Here is a 26,725-nt window from a genome sequence, read left to right as displayed (position 1 = left end):
TCAATCCTAAACCTCTCGACGAGAGGGATCTAATAAAAATATTAGTTGCCATAAATAAGATGACCCACATGGAGATTGGCCCTAGTTGCCAATTTAACAATACTTTAATAATTTAGTAGAGTAGATAGTCACAAAATATTTTGTTAAGGCATTTTGTGGTGTAAAAGTCATTTTTTGTAGGCAAAAATGCAGTCATACTAATCCCAATGGCCCAAGCCTCGTGGGATGACCCTAGATCATTGTTATTCAATCCACAAGTTAGTCATACAATCATCTCAAGACTCACATCAACCAGGAAGAAAAGAATAAAAAGTGTTATAATTTATTTATTTATTTTTATTTTTAAAGGTTTATATAATTTGAAGGAAGGATGGGAGCGGGAGCGGGTAGGGTTTGGGCTCACAAGTAGAGCTTGGCAGTCCTGCAACATTGTGGCCTGCAATAAAGAAGAGTCAAAACAACAACAGATCAGGCTGGCAGTGGAATGAGTGGTATGGCAGGGGCGGTGATATCTCCTCCTATCGAAACGTCGTCGCAGGAGAGACGAGTCTTCACGACATAGCTAGCGGCAATGGAAATTGAGGGAAGGGTTTATCGGTACAAGGAGATAAATGGCAATATGGACTGGGAGGAAAATTTCTACCGAGTGCAACCAAGAAACCCCGATTTGCAATACCTAATAACAAGTTGGAGGAATATAGAGGATACATGAAGGACTATGCCCTGATTTGCAAGTTTATTGGGGCCTGGCCTACCGAGAAGGAATGGATTAAATGGCTCCAGCAGCGATGGCAGCCAAAGGGGCATATCGGCCTCAAGCTGGGGGTGAAAGGGTTCTTCTATGTAATTTTTTCCAACCTAGAAGACAAGGAGAAGGTTTTTGGAAATGGACCATATTTCTTCAATAATGCTGGCCTATTCATGAGACACTTGGAGGAGTGCTATAACTACGACATAGGTACACATACTATGCAATAATTTGTGTTTACATGAATATCATTGAGCCACTACCAGACTGCATAGAGCTATGATACCATGATTAGGTATGGCAACAAACCCTAAACTATGAGCATATCCCTTTCAGATGTTGGTGCTGCCATGAATATGGGCACCTCTACCAGGCTTGTCTACTAACCAACCCAGAAAATGAGTCGTAGGGAAAGAAGGCAGGAGACACGATGGGAAGATAAGAGGGGGATAGTTTCCAGGAAGCGCATAGAAAGAGAAGAAACCAGATACTAGTAGGGAACGAGAAGGCTCACCAAAATGAGGTACAACAACGAAACATTAACAAAATTTCTACCCTTCAAATGGATGGGATGGGGGAGATGAGCAAGGAAGCCACTAAGGAGATGGAAGAAATTCAAAGGAAAGACAACAAGGGCAATAAACAAAAGATACAAGAGGCCACTGAAAAACAAAGAGAGGAAAATAACATGCAACTGGTGGAGAAAAACCCAATGGAAATCGACTCCAAGGAAGAAGACCTTAGTGTGGAAGAGAAATTAATGAAACGACTACTACAAGAATGGAGACATCTAGATGAACGCTTGATTCTAGAGGACCAAATGTAGCTCTACAAAGAAACCTTTCAACAATACAAGATAAAACAAGGATCGGTCATCATAGCCCAACTAGAACACGCAGGATCCCATGGCAGACAATGGCATGATCCAGGAACCTTAGGAAAAGGAGGAAGGAAAAGAGGTGGAAGACCTATGAATGAATCCATATAGATGGTTGGGGAGCTATTAGTAAACTTAGGGAGAGTGGTGCGATTATCACAGGTCTCTCAACAACCCCCAAAACTATTGAAATGATTATTACAACTTGGAATATAAGAGGCCTCAACAACAGAGGAAAACAGAGATACCTCAAAGAGAGATTCAAAAAAGATCGACTTAGTCTAATGATTATTCATGAAAAAAAAATAGTGAAAGGAAGTTGAAAGAGATTTTGGAGAAATTCAAACCCTAGTACTAGGTTATTGGACAGGACGCTAATGGCAGCATAGGAGGGTTGACGATCATTTGGAACCTAAGAGAAATATGGTTTTAAGATTGGGTCAACATCCTGAGAATCCTCTCAGGATGATTCAAAGTCATTGGATCGAAATATTGGGTGTTACTCATAGGAGTATACGGACATCATATACCAGGAGAAAGAATGAAATTTCTACAGAACCTAGTAAAAATGAGATGCCTTTACCTGGAGGACTTATGGGTGGTGGAAGGCGACTTTAACATGATCACATCCTTGGTGGAGAAAATGGGAGGCATGAGGTGAATGGACACAGATATGGATATTTTTGGGGACACTATAGCAGAGCAATGATTAGTAGACATCCCAACTATAAACAATTTTCACATCTGGAATAATAGAAGAGGGGGGAATCACCAAATTGCATCTAGATTGGATAGATTCTTAATCTTAGAACAATTAATTAGCATAGATATATTCATTGCAGCATCGATTCTCCCTAGAATGGGCTCAGATCACTGGTCGATTCAGCTGGAAGTGGATCTGAAAGTAAGTCCAAACAATTGACCCTTTAGGTTTGAAGTTTTTTGTCTCAGAGACCCAGTTGTTGGGTTGTGTTATATTCTTTCCATGACTAGCCCACATAGTTAACCGGGGGGATTTGGGGGTGGGGGGGGAGCACCCCCTTCGTTGTGCCAATTGTGTGGCAAGGAGGGTCACAAGGGGTTTGAGGTGTACCCGTAACCCCACTTTATGGGGTCCAGGGTAGCGTCCCAGAAAATTTTGGTTTGGGACCTTATGTTAGGTTGAGCAGACCAACCTATGGTTTTGTGCATGATTTTTGCACATGCTTTTTGGACGTGATGGTTTTCAGTCCATGGTATTGGATGCTTCGGCATGTATAAATATGTATTATAATACTGAAAGGAACATAATGAAAAATCAAGCTGGTAGTCTCGGTTTTTGGATCCAGGGGAAAATCTCTGTGTATATGTGTTTTATGTGTTATGCTCTCGCATTGTTTATTTTCTGTGTTTTAGAATTCGTATGCAGGTAATTCATGTACAGGGTTAAAACCTACATTTGGTATCAAAGAAAATTTGGCTTCAAGGGGACGCCTTTGTTATTGAGGGGTTTTGCTCGGGCCTGTGGTAGACCCTATTCAATGGGAGATCTGCAAGTTTGATTCTAGTGGTGAAAGAAGATGGTGAGCAGTGGAAAGATAGAGCTCGAGAAATTTAATGGTCAGATTTTTGAGTTGTGGAAACTCAAGATGGAGGATCTATTGGTGGATAAAGATCAGTAGATCGCGGTAGATCTCGGTACTAAACCAACGGGAGTGTCCAATGAAGAATGAAAGAAGTTGGACCAAAAGGCAAAGAACACAATACGATTGTGTGTCTCAGATTCAGTATTGCTAAATGTATCAAGGGAAGCTACAATGAAGGTTTTGTGGGACAAGTTAGGGACTTTGTACCAATCTAAGTCTCTGGTGAATAAACTGTTCCTGTGGAAAGAGCTATATAACCTGAGGATGAAAGATGGAGACTCGATGACAGAGCATCTGAACGCATTTAATACTGTGGTAATTTAGTTAGCGTCTGTTGATATTAAAATTTCAGATGAAGATAAGTGCATCGGTCTTTTGTGTTCTCTACCAGATTCATGGGATAGTCTGGTTATTGCAATAGGTAGCAATGCAACTGCCTTGCAGTTTGATGAAATTGTCTCAGCCTTGCTGACAGAGGAGATGAGGCGGAAAAATATGGAGAGCCAAAATGGTGATGCCTTGTTTGTACGAGGACGGTCCAGAACAGAAACAAAAATAAGTCATCGAGTGGGAGATCTAAATCTAGAGGGAGATCTACATCTCCAGGAAAACCTGTAAAGGTGGTGTGCTCGAAATGCGGAAAGTAAGGCCACCTGGAAAGGGAATGCAAATCTAAAGCTCCTAACAAAGGAATGGGATCTGATGAGGCTCCTTCTGTAGAGGCGAAAACCACCTCAGATGAAAGTGGGGATGTGTACTTGGCTTCTTCAAGTACACATGTAGATCATGAGGCATGGTTGATTGACACAGGTGCATCCTTTCACTTCACTCCCCATAGAGAGTGGTTTTGTGAGTATGAGAAATATGATGGTGGTGATGTCTTTTTGGGGGATGACAGGAATGCAAGAAACATTGGTCATGGAAAAGTAAAGTTGAAGTTGCAAGGTGGAAGGATTAGAATGCTTCTAGGTGTTCTACATATTCCTGCATTAGCTAGAAATCTAATTTCTGTGAGCAAGCTGGATGATGCAGGTGTAAAAATAGTGTTCGAGAAGGATACCTGCAAAATCGTTTGAGGAGCACTGGTATTGACGTGGGGAGTTTGGATTGGAACTCTGTACAAGTTGCAAGGTAGCACTGTTATTGATGGGTGCAATAGTTCTGTGGTTCCTGAAAGTGGAGCAAAAAATCTAGTGGTCTCTAGAGAGAAGACCATGGTGTGGCATCCAAGGCTTGGACATATTGGAGAAAAGGGCCTTCAGATACTTCATGGTAAAGGTATGGTAGAAGGTATGAGTAATAGCTCTCTGGATTTTGATTTCTATGAAAATTGTGTATATGGGAAGTATAATCGAGTGAGTTTCCCCTCTGGTAGTAAGAGGGCGATACAGATATTAGAACTTGTGCATAGTGATGTGTTTGGACCTGTGAAGGTTCCATCACTAGGTAAGTTTGTGTACTATGTATCATTTATAGATGACTTCTCAAGGAATACATGGATATATTTCCTTAAGAAGAAATCTGAAGTGTTTGACAGGTTTAAAGAATTTAAGGCTCTAGTGGAAAACCAGACAGAGAATAAGATAAAGGTGTTGAGGACGGATAACGGTGGAGATTTTTGCAGTAAGGAGTTTGAAGAATTCTGTAAGAAGTGTGGTATAGCATGGTAGAAGACTACTCCATATACACCTCAGCAAAATAGAGTTGCAGAAAGAATGAACAAGATGTTGATGGAAAGGGCAAGAAGCATGCTCAGTGGTGCTAGGTTACGACAAGAATTCTTGGCAGAGGCGGTGGATACTACATGCTACCTGGTCAACAAGTCACCTTCATCAATGTCAGAGGATAAGAATCCATAAGAGATATGGACTGGTAAGAAACCCTCTCTTTCACATATGAGGGTATTTGGATGTCGTGCATATGTACATGTTCCAAAGGAGAAAAGAACAAAGTTGGATAGTAAATCTGAAAAGTGCATCTTTATTGGGTATAATGATGGTTTAAAGGGTTATAAGCTTTGGAACCCAGTAACAAGTAAGGTTATGTAGAACCAAGATGTGGTGTTTAGAGAGGTGAAGGATGTTATTAAACATGAAGTCCAACCAAAGGAACCTGAGAAGATAGAGTTTAAGCTAAAGGAGGAAGAATCAGACTCTACAGCAGAGGAGAAATCAGAAGATGAAGAGCCACAAACTCTGGCTATGAGAAGATCAGTTCGAGAAAGAAGGCAACGAGAAAGGTATACTCCATCTGCTTTCTGTTCAAATTTTTCTTTGTCTGTTACTGATGATGATCCCAGAACTGTGAAGGAAGCAGTGGATTCAGAGGATGGAAAACTCTGGAAAGAGGTCATGGTTGATGAAATGGCATCTTTGAACAAAAAAGACGATTGGGATCTAGTGGAGCTGTCGGCTAGAAGGAAACCCATTGGCAACAAATGGGTGTTCAAAAAGAAGACAAATGCAGAAGGAAAAGTGGAGAAATACAAAGCTTAGTTGGTAGCAAAAGGTTATTCCCAAGTGTCGGGAATTGATTTTGGTGATATTTTTTCTTCTGTTGCAAGGGTAGCTTCTATTAGATTACTTTTATATATTGCTGCTGTTTTTTATTTTGAGGTAGAACAGATGGATGTAAAGATAACATATCTTCACGGAGATCTAGAAGAGGAGATGTACATGAAGCAACCTGAAGGATTTGCGGTGAAGGGTAAGAAATAACTGGTATGTAAGTTAAAGAAGTCTCTATATGGGTTAAAACAGTCACCAAGGATGTGGTATCAGAAATTTGATACATTTATATGGGGACTTGGCTTCACTAGAAGCAAAGCAGATCACTATGTGTATTTTAAATTAATTGGTGACCATGTTATTTATCTAGTTTTGTATGTGGATGATATGTTGTTGGTTGGAAATGACAAAGAAGTTATCCAAGATTTTAAGACCCAATTGTCCTCCAAATTCGACATGAAAGCTCTTGGTGCTACAAAGTATATTTTGGGCATGGAAATTAAAAGAGATCGGGCAAAGAGGAAGATTTGGTTAAATGAGAGGAAGTATGTCGAAGAAATATTGCAGAGGTTTAATATGCAGGATAGAAAACCGGTGAAGGTTCCTATTCCTGTAGGCATGAGGTTATCTACTGAACAATGTCCCAAGACACAAGAAGAGGAAGAGGACATGTCCCGTGTTCCATATGCAAGTGTAGTCGGTAGCTTGATGTATGCAATGGTTTGTACTTGACCAAACATTGCACATGCAGTGGGAGTATTAAGCAGGTTTATGTCAAAACTAGGGAAGGATCACTAGACAACAGTGAACTGGGTGTTCAGATATTTGCGTGGCACTAGTGATTATGGTTTGTGCTACCAAGGAAGACTAGGATTGGATAGAGTGTTGGATATTCATGGCTTTGTTGATGTAGACTGAGCTGCAGATCTAGATCAGAGAAGATCTACAAGTGGGTATGTGTTTAACATATTTTGAGGTGCAGTCAGTTGGACGAGTAAGAAACAATTTGTACTAGCACTATCAACTACAGAGGTAGAATACATGGCAGCCACTCATGCAAGCGAGGAAGCAATTTGTTTGCAGAGATTGTTTTCAAGTATGCGGTTAGTACAGGAAGCTATAAGGATAGACTGTGACAGCCAAAGTACAATTTTCTTGGCAAAGAACCTTGCATATCATTCAAAGACAAAGCACTTTGATGTTCAGTATCACTTTGTGAGGGATATGATAGAAGACAAAAAGATGTTGTTGGTAAAGGTGGACACTTTGAAGAATACTGTAGATGCATTGAAAAACTTTGTGAGCTCTGAGAAGTTATCTTGGTGTACAAAAACAATGGGCATTTCAGGACTGGAAAAATGACTAAGCTCTCTTGTGGCCCCCTGTGGAAAGAAAACAACAAGTGGGATAATGTTGGGTTGTGTTATATTCTTTCCATGACTAGCCCACGTAGTTAACTGGGGGGTTAGAGAGGGGGGGGGAGCACCCCTTTCATTGCGATGATTGTGTAGTGGGGGGGGGGGGGGGGGGGGAGCACCCCCTTCATTGCAATGATTGTGTAGCGGGGGGGGGGATCACACGGCATTTGAGGTGTACCTGTAACCCCACTTGATGGGGTCCGGGGCAGCGCCCCAAATTTTTTTGGTTTTGGACCCTATGTTAGGTTGGGCAGACCCACCTACGGTTTTGTGCATGATTTTCACACATGTTTTTTGGACGCGATGGTTTTTGGTCCATGGTATTGAATGCGATGGTTTTTGTTCCATGGAATTGGATGCTTCAACATGTATAAATATGTATTATAACATTGAAAGGAGCATAATGAAAAATCAAGCTGGTAGTCCCGTTTTGGGATCTAGGGGAAAATCTCTGTGTATATGTGTTTTATGTGTTATGTTCTCGCATTGTTTATTTTCTATGTTTTAGAATTCGTATGCAGGTAATTTCTGTATGGGGTTAAAACCTACACCTTCCCTCCTTAAAAAAATTGATCTCTAGTGGACATAGAGCAATCAACAATGGAGGAACTGTATGTATATGTTCCAACTAAAACTCAAATAAATAAAAAGAAAAAAAGATAAGGAAATGGAACAAAGATGACTTCAGATTAAATCAGAAGATGATTGAACTACAACATAAAATAATACAAGAATGGATATTTGAAGAGACAGCAACAGAAGAGGGATGAATCATTAGCTAGCTGGAGGAGAGGTGGAAGCAAGAGGAGATTCAATGGAAACAAAATTCTAGGGTGAATTGGTTAAGAGAAGGGGAGAGGAACAACCGTTTCTTCCACAAGGCCATGATCCAACATCGCTAGAGGAAGAGAATATTCTCACTCAACGATGACAAAGAGAATCGTAGAACACAACTTTGAGGGGATGGAGGGGCTCTTAGTAAACCACTTCAGATACCTCCTATCAAAACCTCAAGAAGATAGAACACAAGTAATTCAAAGAATTTCTCAACATATACCCCATAAGGTCACACAAGAGCAAACCCTAGCTCTGATGAGAGTAGAAACACTCGATGAGGTCAAAGAAATCATCAAAGGGATGAAAAAAATAAGGCCCCAAGCCCGGATGGGTTCACAACAGAAATCTTCGAAGCCAATTGGTCGTTCATGGGAAAAGACATTCTGGAAGTTGTGGAGGAATCAAGGTGAAAACAAATGGTATGCCCTGGTCTAAACTCCACCTTTATTACTCTCATCCATAAAACCTCGAAATCAGAAGACCCTCAGGGATTCTGACCCATTGCCCTCTGCAATGTCATTTATAAAATTATAGCTATTGTTATAGTCAAGTGGCTAAAGCCTATTCTCCCAAACATTATCTCCCCTGAACAAACAGGTTTTGTTGAAGGATGGAAAATTTTACACGTGCTGGTCACCTCCCAAGAAGTTGTCCATTCCCTCAAGGTGAAGAAGGTAGCAAGCATGCTGTTGAAGATGGATTTATCAGAGGCTTATGATCACTTGAGATGGGCGTGTTGCACAAAAAATGTCACCTTCACTTTCTGCAATCTGTGTGAGTCCATTACCACTCATAATTTCCTCCTTTGCAAGCCTTAGGCCTCAGTTCTTCATATCAAGCCTTGAGAATAAGAGAAAGCCCTCAAAAGTTTATAAAACTTTGGTTCCACGCTTTCTCTTAGCATTACCTGCAGTCCCACACCTAAAGGTCATGTCCCCTATGCACCTAACCGCTCTGTTTCTGTGTAATGGGTGCAGACCCCTATAAAAGTCAAAAAGGCACAAGTATATTCTTAAAAACTTACTTTGAGTCATTTCTAGAACCTTCCGAAAGGAATCTTGAGGTGGCAAGTTCACTCCCTTAAGGTTCATGCATACCATACCTTAAGGAGCTAACCCGTTGATGTGAGGAGCTTATCCCTTTGAATGAGGACTCTATCCCTTCATAGGTGGACCTATAACCTCCTTCCTTTACACTATAAAATGAAGCATTGGGCTAGTTATTTGGGAGGTTAAAAGCTGAATATTTTTGAGGTGAAATGTTGTTGGAACTTAGTCTTCCTAATTGAGCTTTTGTGAGGAAAGGTTACATACCTCTTTAATCTCATTTAGAAGAGTGTGAGGCTTGTCAAAGTAGAGGAGATTCTTGTTTCAGACCCTGGGAAGAGCTTGTACAACATCAAGGCACCTAAGGTTGTAAGGTTCTTCTATTTTGAAGTTAATACAAATAAGTTTATTTTTCTCAATAAGCTATGTTTTATCGTTTATTTTATGGATTCCTTGATCACCATAATGAACATGATTTATGATATTAGTTATGCAGGTGTTATTTGATGTGTGCTTGTTTTTTATTGTAGGTTCTCAAAAGGAAACTCTTTCGGACGGTTGAAGGATGGCTACTACAAACTAGCGTCAGACTTAAGGTAGGGTCTAAACACCTGTATAGTTTTTATTAATGAATCACAATATGTTTAGAGAAAGGTAGATTTTCTTGTCCTGCTTGTTGCTAGATATATTTTCATACTAGGGAGATCAGCTTTGTCTGCAAGATTGATTTATATGGTCAACAAATTGGCGACTCCGCTAGGGAACTGAATTTGATTTTTGGTTTTCCTTTTTCTTTGACTTGAGAAACTTGTTCTTGTTTCTGGTATTTGCTTGATGTGTGTGGGATTGGGTATTTTTTAGAATCTGGATTATTTTTTGTTTTTTACGAAGTTTTCAGAGGACCGCACTTTCTTTTTACGGACAGTGTGGACATCCCCGCAATTTTCCTCTAGTACATAGAGCAGTACCACATCTGGTTCTTCTGAAAGCCTGCGGACCCTGTGAATTTTTTTTTGAAAAACATAAAATGTTTTCTTCTAGTTAAGTTTAGGTTTTATTTATGGCTTTTAGTGTCTAACCAGATCTGCATGTGTTCTATCAAAATCTCTTGCAAGTAAGTTCCATTGGTATTTTTGTTTTAGATGATTTTCTAGATGTTTTGCATGCCTGGAGTGGTTTTCACTTGGTATCTATAGTGACTCAAAGATTAGAAGCTTGAGAAACCTTAGATTACCCTGGTGTCTTTTTCTCTTCTTGAAGTGTCTGACCTGTTTATGAAATCTGTCCTTTGTGAGAAGTAGCTTTACTTTTCTCTTTGCAAATCTTTGTACGAACTTGGTTATAAGTTTTGAATTTCATTTTTATAAAAGAAAACACGTTTGGATGATTTTTGATTAATTTGTTTTTCTGAATGAATGAATCCTTAGTTTCCTGAATAACTAAGTAAAATGTCCTAAAAAGGAATTGAAGCTTTTATACATTAGGTTTTTCAAGTTTTTAGATCTCAAAATTAGTTTTTGTAGTTTTTAGTGTTTTCTAGAACTTGTAGATATGTTTTGAAAGAAAATTGTTTCTTGTAGTTTTGAATTTTGAAAAAGAAAAGGGATTTTTGTGAGCTTTAATTAGTAGTCTCGTTTTGAGTTCTTATTGAAAAAGACAAAAGGATTTTCTTTTCATTTCTATGTTGAAAGAAGGATTTGTTTCTTAAAGAATTGCATTTTCAAACTCTTTCTTTTAGCTAGGATTTATTGAAAGGAAAACGATTTGATTATCATTTTAGGTGCATTTTTAGTGTTTTTGGAGTCGAATATTCACACCATAAAAGTTTCATTTCCATACCTATTGACTTAAGAAACAACCCATAAAAGTAACGCTTAATTAAAGTTGATCTAGCAATATTTTTTATTTTTAGCGCTCTTATCACCAATATAGCTTAGGCTAGTATCTTGGAGTAGGGAGTAATTAACTCTCCAAGATAGTTAAAACAAACAAGTAGCTATATCTTGTGGTAGGAAATAAATCCAATTGTAATTGATATAATCTGGGAAGATCCTCTTAAAGGAGTCAATCGCGAGGTCATGTCCGAACCTTGGAGACAATCAAGTCTGTCTCATTGGGAAAGATAGAAGATTTGCGCATATTAAAAATGGTAAACCTCGGATTAACCATTGTCGAGGAGCCTGGGGTCATTTGTTGGTAAACCTCGGATTGATCATGTCGAGGAGCCTGGGGTCATTTGTTGGTAAACCTCGGATTGATCATGTCGAGGAGCCTTCAAGGGGATTGAGCTTTGTTACTTTTCCATTGCGCGTAGATCGGATTGTAGACTGTTTCCCCAGTTGTATTTGTTGCTGTTGGTAACCTTAGTGTCCATATACTTAAGATTATTTCCTAAGGTGAAAGTGAAGGACGGGTATCACGGTACCTAGAATAGACATCAACTAGACTCACTTGGACTCTCTGGGGGGTTCTCTTCACTCGAGATGGTTATATGAAGAAACTTCTGCCAGTCTGTTTCATTAAGCAGGTTGCCGGGGTAACTGTTCCAACCACCCGTTCTGTAATAAATTCTACGACGTTGGATTTCATCGCCAACTAGTGTTTTTAGTACGACAAGTTACTATTTGTTCGTGGTTTTAACTCTTAGATTTTTTAGGCGTGTGATTCAGTTCTTTGTTTCTTTAGAGAATTTAGGTGATTTTATTGAAAATTTTCTTTGTTTGCGTGTGATGATTTTCACCCTACACCTAGAGATTATTATTCTTGATCAATCATGTCAAGACAGTCATCCATGTTTTCCTAATCACTGGAAACAATTTTATATGGCGGTCCTACTGTTCCTTTGGGGTACTAGTCACTTTCTTGTACTTTTTCAGGAGCAACTCCTCGACCGACTGAACATCAGTTATCACCTGGTAATAATGGAACTAAAATGTTGAATGTAGAATAGATCTTTATGATGTCTGGTAGTCAGTTACCGCCTGGGGGGCAACCTCAAGGTAGTCAGTTATTGCCTAGGGGGCAACCCCAACGTAGTCAGTTTCTGCTTGGAGGGCTACCTCAAGGTTTTCAACCTTCACGATAGTACATGCCCCAAGGTCAACCCCATATTCGTCAGGATGATTATCAACCCCAGAATCAGTACGTGCCTCAGGGTTATCAACCTCAAGGTCAGTACCCAACTAAAGGTTTCCAAGCACCTTCTGGTCAGTCATTTTTACAAGGAGCTGGAAATGTACCTCCTAATTATGAGCCCTACGTTCAACGAGGTTATGGTCCTCCATATATACAACCATTTATGGGTCCAGGAATGAATATGGTGTGGGATCCATCTCAAACTCAACATACTTTGCAACCTAATGTGCAGTTACCTTATCAAGCTAGACAGCCTTTGGTTTCTGGTCCAACCCAGCAACCTGTCCAGCCTATGATTCAAACCTTTGCATCTGGTTTAGCTCAGCAGCCTGGGCCTAGCTCACCTCAGACTCCACCTCGAACTGCTGCTGCAACTGCTGCATTTTCTGTTCAACCTACCACACCTGTTTCTGGAGTAACTGTAGCTCCGGTTTCTACTATCCTTGCATTAGTGCAAACTCCTCAAGTCTCTTTGCCACAGTTCAGACCTACAGTTTAGACTTTAGTCCAAATGCCTACATGACTAGCTGGTCCAAGTACAATTACCACAAGTCAACCATACTAGGGACAGCATCAATCCGGTCCTATTTTCCAAAATCCAGTTATTCAGTATCAACAGTACCCTCGCTATACTTATCAACAGCCTCAACAACCCTATTTTGGTTCGGTTAAACCTAGTTTCCCAGGAGGTTATAACATTCCTAATGAAAATCCAATTCCAGGTTATCCTGGATATCCTACTCCTGGAGCTGGTCTCATTACACAAGGTTTTCGCGAACCTAACCATCAATTACCATTTATTGCAACTTTGGATTTACTTGATTTGTCGTGCCTTACGAACGATCCGATTTACTATCTTCCATATTGGCTGCCAATGCCTAATAAGTTGCCTAGTGATATCCTAAAATTCGAGGGTAAGTCAGGTGAGGATTCGTCAAATCATGTGATGACTTATCACCTCTGGTGTGCATCTAATTCAATCGTTGATGATTCAATTAGATTGCGTCTTTTTCAAAGAACCCTTATTGGTCTTGCCACCAAATGGTACATTAAGTTACCACGAGGCTCTTTTTATAATTTTAGTCGGTTAGCTACTTCTTTCTTAACTCATTTTCAGTTGCCTGTCAGATACGACAATGGCACAAAATTATTAACTTCACTAAAACAATCCATGTCCACATATATTTCTGATCATATTCATGAATGGCGAGGTAGAAGGCGTTTAGTGAAAGTTTTCATTCCGAATCAAATTTTAGCAGAATGGTTCGTTAAATCATTGTTACCTAAAATCACTGAGGATGTAGCTAAGGCATGAGTTATCACTGAAGACCAAGTGATTGCTCAGGCTCAGTACCTTGACCTCGTCTATACGTAGTCAGGTACTTTACACGAAAAAATCGCTAATCTTTTGAAAACTACAACTCCTTCAGGGTCTCATGCCGCTAATGGTATGATTGGTTCAGTTAGTATTAAAAGCAAGAAGAAATCTTCAAAGAATTCTTCTCCTACAATAACTTTACTTGATTCCCCGAAAGGATATTCTTCCACTGAATTTTCTGCCGACGTCCATGTCATAGATTCATCTACGACCAAATCCGGTAGTAAAGAGAAAGGGAAGAACAAAAACAATCAAAATTCAAAAGATAAAACAAATAAAAATGAATCTATTGATCAAAAACGAAAACCTTGCTATCCTTGTTTCATCTGCGACGAGGATCATTTTACTAAAGAATGCCCCTATCGAGCAGAGTTTTCGAAATTTGTTAAATATTCTCAAACACCTACTGTCTTGAAGGACCCTTCTCCTACTCAAGATAGTAAAGTGGTTGCTTCTTCCTCGAGTACCTCAGAAGAACCCATTATGATGATGTCTCATGTCAGGATTGGACACGATCGCAAGATTATGGTAGTAAAAATCCTGTCGATGCTAAAGAAGCAGAATCTTCTAATTCAAACCCATCAACGACACCTCCTCCTGGGTCTGCTCCACTACAAATCGAGAAACCCAACCCAAAATTAGTAACCAAACTACCTGCTAAAGGTATATTTCGAAAATTAGCTTTCAATCCACATGCGAGAGCTGCTCAGAATTATAACATTTTTGAAGACTTGGCCATTGCCCCTTCAGCAATGTCAGCTTTGGAAGTGTTGCAATCATGCCCAACACAACATAAATTACTATTGTCTGTTATAGGAGCTATTGATCTTCAAGATTCGAACCTTATAATCTTCGATTTAGAAAATAGTACACCCCACCTCCCTCATCAAATGGCTTTCCAGATTCCAGTGTTAGTCAAAAACAGAACTTGCTTTCAGACTGTGATTGGTGAGGGAGCTTCTACATGTATTATGTCGATCCAGTGTTGGAAATCGCTTGGTTCTCCTACACTCAATCAGTCTTCGACAATTCTAAAGGCTTTTTATGGCCAAGGGTTCCATACTTTTGGTGTTTTGGAAGATTTACCTATAGGGATCGAAGGAAAAATTGTAAATCTAGATGTGGAAGTGATTGATGCCCCTCTAGATTACAACCTTCTCTTGGGTCGCAGTTGGTCTTATGCTATGACTGCTATTGTTTCATTGGTCTTTCGGCTTATTAAGTTTCCTCATAATGGACAGATCATTATGATAGACCAGCTGAGTTATTTCTCATCTGACCCAACCTCTACTAATAGTGTTCAGCATGTCAGTAAAACAACTATCCCTTACAAGGACATTGGGGTAGGTTTGATTAAAGATTCTGGTTTACTAGGAACTTTTTCCTTCCCTCCTCCTAACATATCACCTTCTATTGCAACTATTCATATGATTTCATCGAACACTATTTCTTTTGATGATCCTTGGATCATACCTTTCGATTCCAAGGTGGATTCATTTGATGGTGCGATGCCTTTGAATCCCTTTGAAAGTGCATATCATGTGGTACAATTGTTTTCTGATTCCTGACCTATCATGAGGATAGTTTCTTCCTATATCAACCTCGTTAAAAAATGAAATTTGATGTAGTGAGGATGGTTTATTCCTGTCTCAACCTGATTAAAAAATGAAACAAGGAGTAGCGAGGATAGTTTATTCCTGTCTCAAACTCTTTAAAAAATGAAACAAGGAGTAGCGAGGATAATTTGTTCCTGTCCCAACCTCGTTAAAAAATGAAACAAGGAGTCAGCGAGGATAGTTTCTTCCTATCTCAACCTCGTTAAAAAATGAAACAAGGAGTCATGAGCATAGTTCCTTGTCTTGTGTCAAGCTCGTTAAAAAATGAAACAAGGGTTTTGAGGATAGTTCTTTTCCTGTGTCAATCTCATTAAAAAATGAAACAACTCCCTTTCCAAGTCGATTCTTTCCAAGATCTCAAAAGTGAACCTTCATTCCATCCACCTGGTTGAATGCAATGAAGCTTGGAGGGCATGTACCTCGATTTGCATCATTATTCTGGGGGCATGCAAACTTATAGCAAGCATAGTTTTTCATTTCAAGCTTGCATCAACATGAAACTAAATCCAAGTAGAGTTCTCTATGGTTCAATCTTGTATAAAAATGAACCTATACCTTTAAATCTTATGATTTCTGTCTTTATCCACTAAATTTTGTTAGATGAGCCTTGGTTGTTTTCATTCCATCACCACCATCTCTTTGGCTGATCATATGTTTTCACTTGGTTGTTTGCCCTTCCTGAGGGACCGTAGTGATGAGTGGTTTTATTAGTCTACATGTTTTAAGAAGTTCCTCCATTGCCGGAACCAATTGCTACCCTTTATACCACTCGTTCCTCTAGGACAAGTCCTCTTTAAGCTCTTTTCTGACTCGCAAAATATGAAAAGTTTGCCGAGTTTTTTCCTTTTTAACTCTTTAAACAGAATTAAAAAGGCAGTCCACTTTCAGCTCTTTTCTGACTATGTAAACATGAAAAGATGGCTAGACTTTTGTCGTTTCATGTTTGATATTGGTTATAAAATGACGTTTCTTAGATCTCTTTTTTAATTTTTCATATTGGAACCACTAATTATGAAAAGTACTCCTTGATCGTAATGGTCAAGCGATTCTCTCAAGCGTTATTTTATACCTTTTCGGGCTTGAGGGACACAAATTTACGAAAAGGGACACCCATGGAGTTTTCTTAAGGTTTTCTTCTGACTCCCTAAAATTGATAAACACTGAGTTTTTCCTATACTTGACTCGTTAAAATTTAATAGGAAAGGACCTGTTCAATTTTAAACATGAACGAACCACTCCTTCTTAGGGTTCGAATCCTAAACTAAGTTGGACTCATCCAAAGGGTGAGCTTATAAACAAGCAAATTTTATCCTCCTCAAGCTTGTCAAAAATAAATAGGTACTTGCCAGAAATGGTGAGGGAAAAGAGAGAAAAATGAACCTATTGGTTATACTTTGTGTTTTATAAAAAGCAGTCAACCACTCTTGAACACGACACTTTTTGTTTACCTGGGTTGAGAAATCCTTTGCCTAATAGTTCATCAAACCATATTGAAAGTCTTCAGCTGGTTTCTGGGTATTAGCTTTGGGTCAATTGTCACCAAGCCATCTGCAGTGTCGTTATGTGTTCAAGAGGTCAGTTCAAATAAACCATTCATTTGCAAAATATTTGTCATTCATTTTGACCATCCCTGAGTTAGTCCTTGCCAAACACATTTCTTCAAAACTTGATCTATGATTTCGTGTTGTGGGCTTGCCTACGACAGATCACTTTCTATCAACTTCAGCTCATTATCTAGAAAGATGATCTAGAAATCGTCAGTACCTTGGAATCTGCATGCCCTAATGGCAGGTTTCTTGCATTCGATGACAGGTTGCATCATTGACCTTCGATCAAAGGATTCTATTACATGTTCGACATCAACTCATTTATTCACGTTTCATGGATTGTACTGAGTACTTTGAGAGCCATTGACATTACTGGCGGTTTCTCTCACACTTGTTAATAGCTCACATCATTGACTAGTAATCAAGTGGTTTCTACCATGTTCGACTTCGACACATTCATTCACATGGATAGAATCGTACTAGTTTGGGAAGCATAAATCAAGACCTTAGATCTAGTTTCCACCATGCAGACTGTGAGGAATTTTGTTATTCATTATACAGTGGACTATTCATGAACAGATGGCCACGTCCATAATTTGTCTACATTTGTCTATACTCGTGATGTATTACAAAATCATCCCTGTATTAGAGTAGTTTAGTTAGTTTTCTAGTCAGTTTTGATTTGAGCAGAATGCCTACCTCAGTGATGTTATGTTCACATATATATATATTTTGCATTGAATGTTTTTACAGGTTCTGACTGGGGTGTCCACGGGATGATCCTTGAAATGATAAAGTACTTCACTCTTCGTACATGAAATACTTCTATCTTCATCTATTACAGACTTCGCACTTTAGGGGGCAATTTGTTGCACAAAAAATTGTCACCTTGAGATTCTGCAAACTGTGTGAGTCCATTACCACTCATAATTTCCTTCCTTGCAAGTCTTAAGCCTCAGTTCTTCATATCAAGCCTTGAAAATAAGAGAAAGCCCTCAAAAGTCTATAAAAGTCTGGTTCCACACTTTCTCTTAGCATTACCTTTGGTCCCGCACCTAAAGGTCATGTCCCCTGCGCACCTGACCACTTTGTTTCTGTATAATGGGTGTGGACCCCTGTAAAAGTCAAAAAGGCGCAAGTATATTCTTAAAAAATCACTTTGAGTCATTTCTAGAACCTTCTAGAAGGAATCTTGAGGTGGCAAGTTCACTCCTTTAAGGTTCATGCATCCCATACCTTAAGGAGCTAACCCCTTGATGTGAGGAGCTTATCCCTTTGAAGGAGGACTCTATCCCTTCATAGGTGGACCTGTAACCTCCTTCCTTTGCACTATAAAGTGAAGCATTGGGTTGGTTACTTGGGAGGTTAAAAGCTGAATATTTTTGAGGTGAAATGCTGCTGGAACTTAGTCTTCCTAATTGAGCTTTTGTGAGGAAAGATTACATACCTCTTTAATCTCATTTAGAAGAGTGTGAGGCTTGTCAAAGTAGAGGAGATTCTTGTTTCGGACCCTGGGAAGATCTTGTACAACATCAAGGCACCAAAGTTTGTAAGGTTCTTCTATTTCGAAGTTAATACAAATAAATTTATTTTTCTCAACAAGCTATGCTTTATGGTTTATTTTATGGATTCCTTGATCACCATAATGAACATGATTTATGATATTAGCTATGTAGGTGTTATTTGATGTGTGCTTGTTTATGATTGCAGGTTCTCAAAAGGAAACTCTTTCGGATGGTTGAAGTATGGATGCTACAAACTAGCATTGGAATTAAGGTGGGGTCTAAACACCTCTATAGTTTTTATTAATGAATCACAATATGTTTAGAGAAAGGTAGATTTGCTTATCCTGCTTGTTGCTAGATATCTTTTGATACTAGGGAGATCGGCCTTGTCCACAAGATTGATTTATTTGGCCAACACGAGGTAGCTAAGAAGTATCCTGAGAGACTATTGGTTTAACCCCAGATGGATTAACTAGATAAGTGTTATGATATCCACCCCTATATTCTCTATCTTGGTAAAGGGGACTTCTACCCAAACCTTTAATCCTACTCGGGGACTGCCACAAGGCAATCCCTTGCCTCCTTCTCTGTTCATTATTGTTGCAGAGGTCCTAGGCAGATACATTAAGAAGGAAGCTCAGGAATCTAGGATGAAAGGCTTAAGGATCTGTGAGAATGACCTTGAAATAACCCACCAACAATTCATGGATGACATCATGCTCTTCTGCCAAGTATCACTCAAAGAAGCCCGTAGAATCAAAGAAATCACGAACATCTTTATGAAGGCATCAGGGATGCAAATAAACAATGAAAAAACATGTACCTTCTTCTTCAATACTCAGGGGAATGTAAAATCGTATTTGGCTAAGATGCTGGGGTTCAATACAAGTAATCTCCCGATTAAATACTTAGGTATGCCTCTATTGGAAAACTCCCTAAAAATGGCAGGGTGGCAACAAACTATCCAAAAGATCTAGGGAAGGTTGGGAAGCTGGGACTTCCAATCCCTCAACCTAGCCGGTAGAACAGTCCTCCTCAAAGCAGTACTGCAGTCAATACCAATATACCAGCTATCAGGCATGGCAGCCCCTCAGGGGGCTTGCATTAAAATGGTGGATATCTTTAAAAAATTCCTTTATGGAGGGGCACAACAGAAGGAAAAATGGGCCCTTATATCTTGGCAGGGCTTGACAAAAATAAGATGGAAGGAGGGCTAGGCCTAAGAGACCCTTATACCTAAAACCAAGTAATGGGAGCTAAACTGTGGTTGATATGGTCAGGGGGAGGAAGGGACCTATGGAAACAAATATGGACAATAAATTATAATATGCTAGAGAGAACTAAAGAAATTCTATGATACAAATATCCACCCAAGGGATTGGCCATATGGAACTTAGAAAACCAAAATCGCAATCTCATTACCCAGTATGCTTTCTAGGAAATATGAAATGTCACAACAACAAGATTTTGGCAGGAATCATGTTAGCAAAGAGAAATACTTATAGATATGCAAGACCTTTGAGATATTTACCGATTTACTAATGACAAAAATATTCAATATGTAGAACAATTCTGGATAGAAGGGCAAGGGACAAGAAACTGGAGAAGATGGAAAAAGAAGACTGGGGTCAGAGTATAGAGATAGAGCAATGGATAGAATTCGACAAAGAAATTGTAATGTGCCTTAATAATAAATAATAAAAATAATAAATAAATAAATAATATTAAATATTAAATATTAAATAATAAACAATAAATAAAATAATAAACAAATAAATAAATAAATAAATAATAAATTAATTACATGCTTTAAATAAATATAAACAAAAGAAATAAAACAACAAAAATAGTAATAATAATAGAATAATAAATTATTTGCATGCTTTAAATAAATATAAATAAAGTAAATAAAACAAGAATAATAGTATAAATCAGTAACACTATCAAAAAGTTAAAACAAAAGAATAAAACAAGAAAGCAGTAAGTTGCATGATTGACACATGGAGTGTGTGCATGTGGTCCCCCTTCTAAGGTTTGCTCTATTTAATAGATAGTGAGGAAGATGAGAGGCATTCCATTATTCCAAGATTCTATCATTCATTCTCTTGGGAGAATGGTGTAGATAGTGAGGAAGATGAGAGGCATTCCATTATTCCAAGATTCTATCATTCATTCTCTTGGGAGAATGGTGTTCTAAGACAGAGGAGTCACTCGCTGTAGTACATTGATTGCGGGCTCGGTGGTGGTCAGTTGTAGCAAGTCTTTGTGCAATTGAGCAAACGGTTGGGTGGAGAGTCGTCCCCAAAACCTTGTTGCGGTAAGCAGACTTCAACCACAGGTAAGTGCTACTCATAGTTTGAACTTGATGTTAACTAGTTGATTAATTACATGATTATTTTAGGTTGTTACATATGGTATCAGAGCTAGGCTCAAACACTTAGGGCCTATGGGCATTTTTATGTAGAAAATTTTGATTATTTCTTGATCTTTACTACTATCATGAGAGATGTATTTATTTGTTTATATATTAAGTTTTTCTATTATTAAATGCGCCTTACTGGTCATTGCCTTGCCAATGAAAGGGGGATGCTGTATCATTTATGGTCTCTCTGGTGACATGTTTCTCCCTTGTTCTTTCAAGGGTGCCAAGTGTAAAACCCATGTGATTTTGAATTTAAATGGCTTATTTAATTGGGCATTGCCTTGTCCGTGAAAGCGAAGTGCTATAACAGATTACTCCACTCGTAGCCAAATAACCAAATGATTCTCTCAGATCGATGAACTCTATCAGGGCTAAATCGAGCAGGTCAAGAAAATGGTTTGCTTTGCATATTTGCATTCAGTTGCATTGCCATTCAATATATCAATGCAGGGGTTAATGTGATGCATGTCAAACAGATTTGATAATGATGTTTACTTAATCTGTTAATATAATTTCTTTTCTTCATGCATGTTTCTTCAGGTAAGTTCACTTAGATCCGTTCTGTAGTTAGTCAAGCAGCTATGTTGACTAATTTAAAAACTTACATGAATTTCATCTGTAAATTACTATTGGACATCTGAAACGTTTTTTTTTTATTGTCATGTAGTTATTTTGATTCATTTCTTAATATTTTTAAAAATCAACTCTTTCTATTCTATCAATTATGCTTAGAACACCGAATCCCTTCCTTTATTTTGATTTTGCCAGAGTTATTTACAAAAGCAAGCTTTAGTTGTTTTGATTTCTCTCGACGTACTATATTTTTTTTTTTTTTTGGAAATTGTTATTGATGCCAAGACTTGAGATGTTTCATTTGTTTGTGTCGTCTCGGTCCATGAATCTTTCATTTTCTGGAAGTTTCCAAGAATGAAGTAAATGGCATTCATCGATTGTCAACATTAGAAAATTGTGTCAGATATGCCACAATCTCAGTCAATTTAGCACCTTATCCATTAGGCCAAGGATTTGCTTGCTCTCCCTATTTCAATTTCATTGATTGGTGTTTCAATATTCCAGACGATTTACTTCATTTGACTGACCAACTTGACCCACATCTTGAGTATGGACAAGAAATATAGTATAAATTCCCACAATTTCAACTTCGACTCCAATGCAAATACTTATTTGCCTTGGACTCTTATAAATCCTTTGCATGTTCTGCCATATATTTTGACACAATATATCCAAATTTCATCTTTCACATTGCCACAATTTGACATGTGATTATCATACATGAGCACGACTTAACTAATTGCGAGGACATAATTTCATGTTTGACAGAGGGTTCATTACACCTTGGAATTTGATACAGTTAGGCTCAAGCATCAAAGCCAAATTTTGTGGCATGAATTTACATCTTCACAGATAATATTGTTTCAAAAAATTTCTCATTACACTGAAGTTGAAAATTTGTTTACCATAAAATCAATATTTGTTTCTTTGCTCATCACTAAGTGGTCGGAAATAGCTAAAACAAAGTTAGGTTGGATCAGTGGATTGGATTTAGAATTTGGTTTTAAAACCATTTGATTTTTTATTATTATTTCTGGACCCTGGGATTTTGATGGAATCATAATATAGGTGGTGAGGGCTATGCAGTTACCTGGTCTCTGTGATATTAGAATCATTTTAATAAATGGTTATTCAGAAAATGTCATATGTTGACAAGGTTTTATTAAGCATTGAGGATGTAGGTTCTGAATGACCATGCATATCATATATATGTTGCATATTTGATGGAAGGTATATGCAAAATACCATTTAGTTGGTGACAAAACACATGTTTTATACCGAACTCTAGGGAATTGGTTGTCCACAGGATTTTATGGCTTTAATTATATTGACAATGTGCAACTGAAGAATTGATTTGGAATTGACGCTGGCTTCTGGCTTTTGACAGGAGTCTTAGAGGTCTTTCCTACATTATTATCGTGTGTGATATTGGGAAAATTCTTGGATTATGACAGTTAAAAAATGGGATTTGAGGGTGAAATAAAATTACTAAATCAACACTTTGAATTTTAAAACGTGGTTTGTGATGTTTTATACAAAGGAAAATGAGACTCAAACAGATGCTTACTGATGAATAGTTAATCATAAGACCTTCAGCTTGTCTTTTCAGTTTTTGTTCACAGAAAACCCTTTGATTGATCTTTTGTATTTTAGGAATTGTTGATCTTTTTATTTTTGTAGATTTGATCCTATGAAACTTACATAAAATTGTGTTCTAACGTAAGGCAAAAAAAAAAAACTAGTTAAACTGCAGGTGAAATATCTAAAGGAATATCATAAATCAACCAATTTCCCCAAGAATAATATCATATATATGTTGCATATTTGATGGAAGTTATATGCAAAATACCATTTAGTTGGTGACAAAACACATGTTTTAGACCGAACTCTAGGGAATTGGTTGTCCGCAGGATTTTATGGCTTCAATTATATTGACAATGTTCAACTGAAGAATTGATTTGGAATTGACGCTGGCTTCTGGCTTTTGACAGGAGTCTTAGAGCTCTTTCCTACATTATTATCGTGTGTGATATTGGGAAAATTCTTGGAGTATGACAGTTAAAAAATGGGATTTGAAGGTGCAATAAAATTACTAAATCAACACTTTGAATTTTAAAACGTGGTTTGTGATGTTTTATACAAAGGGAAATGAGACTCAAACAGATGCTTACTGATGAATAGTTAATCATAAGACCTTCAACTTGTCTTTCCAGTTTTTGTTCACAGAAATCCCTTTGATTGATCTTTTGTATTTTAGGAATTGGTGATCTTTTTTTTTTTAGATTTGATCCTATGAAACTTACAGAAAATTGTGTTCTAACGTAAGGCAAAAAAAAAACTAGTTAAACTGCAGGTGAAATATCTAAAGAATATCATCAATCAACCAATTTCCCCAAGAATAATATGTTCTGAATGACCATGCATATCATATATATGTTGCATATTTGATGGAAGTTATATGCAAAATACCATTTAGTTGGTGACAAAACACATGTTTTAGACCGAACTCTAGGGAATTGGTTGTCCGCAGGATTTTATGGCTTCAATTATATTGACAATGTGCAACTGAAGAATTGATTTGGAATTGACGCTGGCTTTTGGCTTTTGACAGGAGTCTTAGAGCTCTTTCCTACATTATTATCGTGTGTGATATTGGGAAAATTCTTGGAGTATGACAGTTAAAAAATGGGATTTGAAGGTGCAATAAAATTACTAAATCAACACTTTGAATTTTAAAACGTGGTTTGTGATGTTTTATACAAAGGGAAATGAGTCTCAAACAGATGCTTACTGATGAATAGTTAATCATAAGACCTTCAGCTTGTCTTTCCAGTTTTTCTTCACAGAAAACCCTTTGATTGATCTTTTGTATTTTAGGAATTGGTGATCTTTTTTTTTTGTAGATTTGATCCTATGAAACTTACAGAAAATTGTGTTCTAACGGAAGGCAAAAAAAAAACTAGTTAAACTGCAGGTGAAATATCTAAAGAATATCATAAATCAACCAATTTCCCCAAGAATAATACATTGGAGTTCTCGGAGCCACATTCACTTAATTAATTGGAATGGTCTTCCATAAATCTCAGTTTAATTCAAGGTTTATTCTATCATCTGTGCCAGGTTCATGCGTTTCCCTTTCATAGTGGAAGTAGTTTGCTTTGATTGAACATGTAACGATGGGTCTGATGTTTTGAATTTGGCAATGTGGTCCTGAGTATCATTCAGATTTCATGTTCCTATGTTTTTTTAGCAATAAAGTTACTATATATCATTCAGATTTCATGACAGGCCACCAATCATGTGGCTATGTTTTTTTGGCGTATGAACATGTGACTTAATGGAGGTTTATTGGAGGTACGACCTAGACAGGTGACCCAATCACGTTCCTATGGTTTTTATTTATGGGAAAAAATGGAGCTACGATGTGAACACTAACAATTTTTTAATCAAATATTTAATCAATTTGTGGATTTGTGGTTCACAATTTCAGAGTGAGTGACTGTTGTTTGCACCAGACATTTTAAATGGTAATATCTGAATCTCCATTACAGTCAAAATATTCTAATGAATAGAATAAAGTAAAATAGTTGAATTTGTTCTGTTTACTCAAATTTTCTAAATATTTTAAATCTGAAATCAATATAAAAAAGGATTCTAGAATCTGCAATCAACATAAAAAATCAAGAATTACATTCATACTTTCAACATAAAAAAAATGAATAATTACAGTGATACTTTCGAAGTGATCTTGAAATCTGAACTGAATTAGGTTTCACTTACCTCTCCTCAACCACCACCATCGGACCACTGGATTTTGGTATTGTGGGGTCTAGTAATAAATTCCTATTTTTGGATTCCTTTTAAGTTTAAAAGAAAAAATATTGGTTATTGGTATTTTGGACTTATTTGCATGTGCTAAATTGTTTTCCACCTTTCACAGAAAATCTATAATTTAAATGCAAGTTGATCTCTTTACTCCGTCATTATGATTTTTTTATTGCATAGCACACTCTTTTAACGACTTAATGGTAAATGATCTGCTGTCAATTCATTAGCTTTTGCAGATCACACTCTTTCATTGCTTATATTATTAATAAATCACAAATTAACAGGAAGTCTGTATGACTCTTTGGTGGAAAAAGATTTGGAATTTAGGTTTGTGTAATCTCTTTGTGTAGCATCCATGTTACACCTATTTGTAGATAAAAATGATCCACAAGGTTACCTCAAATGATGTTCATATTTGTTGAAAGCCCAAGCACAAAAAGAAGCTCCTTCTCTCATCAAGAATTCAAAGCACTAAAATCATTATAGCTAAAATATATTGTAGCCAATAGGTTCTTTCAGAGTTTCCTGGTATTTTTTCGATCTTTATGTTGTAATTAATGAATGTAAAACCCAATAGTTATTAAAGCTTTGTTAAGGGTTTGATATGGCATTACCTTCGCGGGTGTGCTTGCAGGCGGGCCATCTTATTAATAAAAAGATTTTATTTTGTGTTTTGGGGAGGGATAACCTTCCCAGTCATCCGATCCAGTTTTGGGTTAGGTGGCGGTGTCTCTTCTTGTTTATGGTGTGTTTCTGTTGGAATATCTCCTTGGTTGTTTAATTTCTTAAATACCTTAGAGTAATCATTTAATGATCATAATGCACTCAATAAATTTGTTTAATGATTTATTTTATTAAAGGCAGATCATTTAATTTTTCTGCTAACATAGGTTATGATTGCTAAAACAGATATTCAAAATATTTCACTCTACAACACATAATTTCAATTTATCCTAGCACATAAAGGTCATGAATCTGTAGAATTAATATTGGTGTGACATATAATTTCAAAAGTAAATTTTTTAATCTAATGTCTGAGATTTTCCGTTGTTTACTTCTAGATTAGAATGAAAATATAATAATTTTTTAATGTTGAGTCTTCTGCACCTGTGTTCTACAAAAATCTCTTCTTCTACAACTGTTAATTAGTATTTCCCTCTGTATAGTGATGACAACTTTTTCTGTCTATCACCTTATTTTCACATCCTAAACATTCATTTCTTGTGATTGAACAATACACCAACTGACATGATTCAATCCACAATCGATGGCATTTTCTCTAAATTTTTTGAGAACTATTGATACTGGCATGTTTTGTGGAGGAACAAATCTTTAATACTGGTGTATTTTCTTAACTACTCCCCACCAGTTCATTTACAACACAGTTTACATAGTGCTTAAAGTATTTGGATAATTGATGTTGACATTTGTAATATTGTCACCATTTGGAGTGCTTTAAAATAGTGAAATCTGTTCCAATTCAAAAATGGTATAAACATTGATATCTTATTACCTTTAGATGATCGTTATTCACTTGCATCTGTTCATTATTTTATGGTTTCAATCTGATCTAAAAACATAGAGATAACATTCCTTGAATGTTGATCATGTTATTCACTAATTATTTGGGTTGGATTACTGTTCTCATTGTCCTTTAGGGATA

At 37.4% G+C, this 26,725-nt stretch overlaps 1 pseudogene; it reads left to right on the top strand.

Moving 5' to 3' along the window:
- Window positions 1-26,725, top strand: part of LOC149144932 (GDSL esterase/lipase At5g45910-like) — a 60,395-nt pseudogene that overhangs the window by 717 nt on the left and 32,953 nt on the right.

This window comes from Pinus tabuliformis, chromosome X (genome assembly GCF_031772625.1).
Source record: "Pinus tabuliformis cultivar Carrire ecotype Pingquan chromosome X, CPIR1, whole genome shotgun sequence".
Taxonomy (NCBI): Eukaryota; Viridiplantae; Streptophyta; class Pinopsida; order Pinales; family Pinaceae; genus Pinus; species Pinus tabuliformis.
The sequence above is the reverse complement of the archived record's forward strand: the minus strand, read 5'-3'. Positions and strand labels throughout refer to the sequence as shown.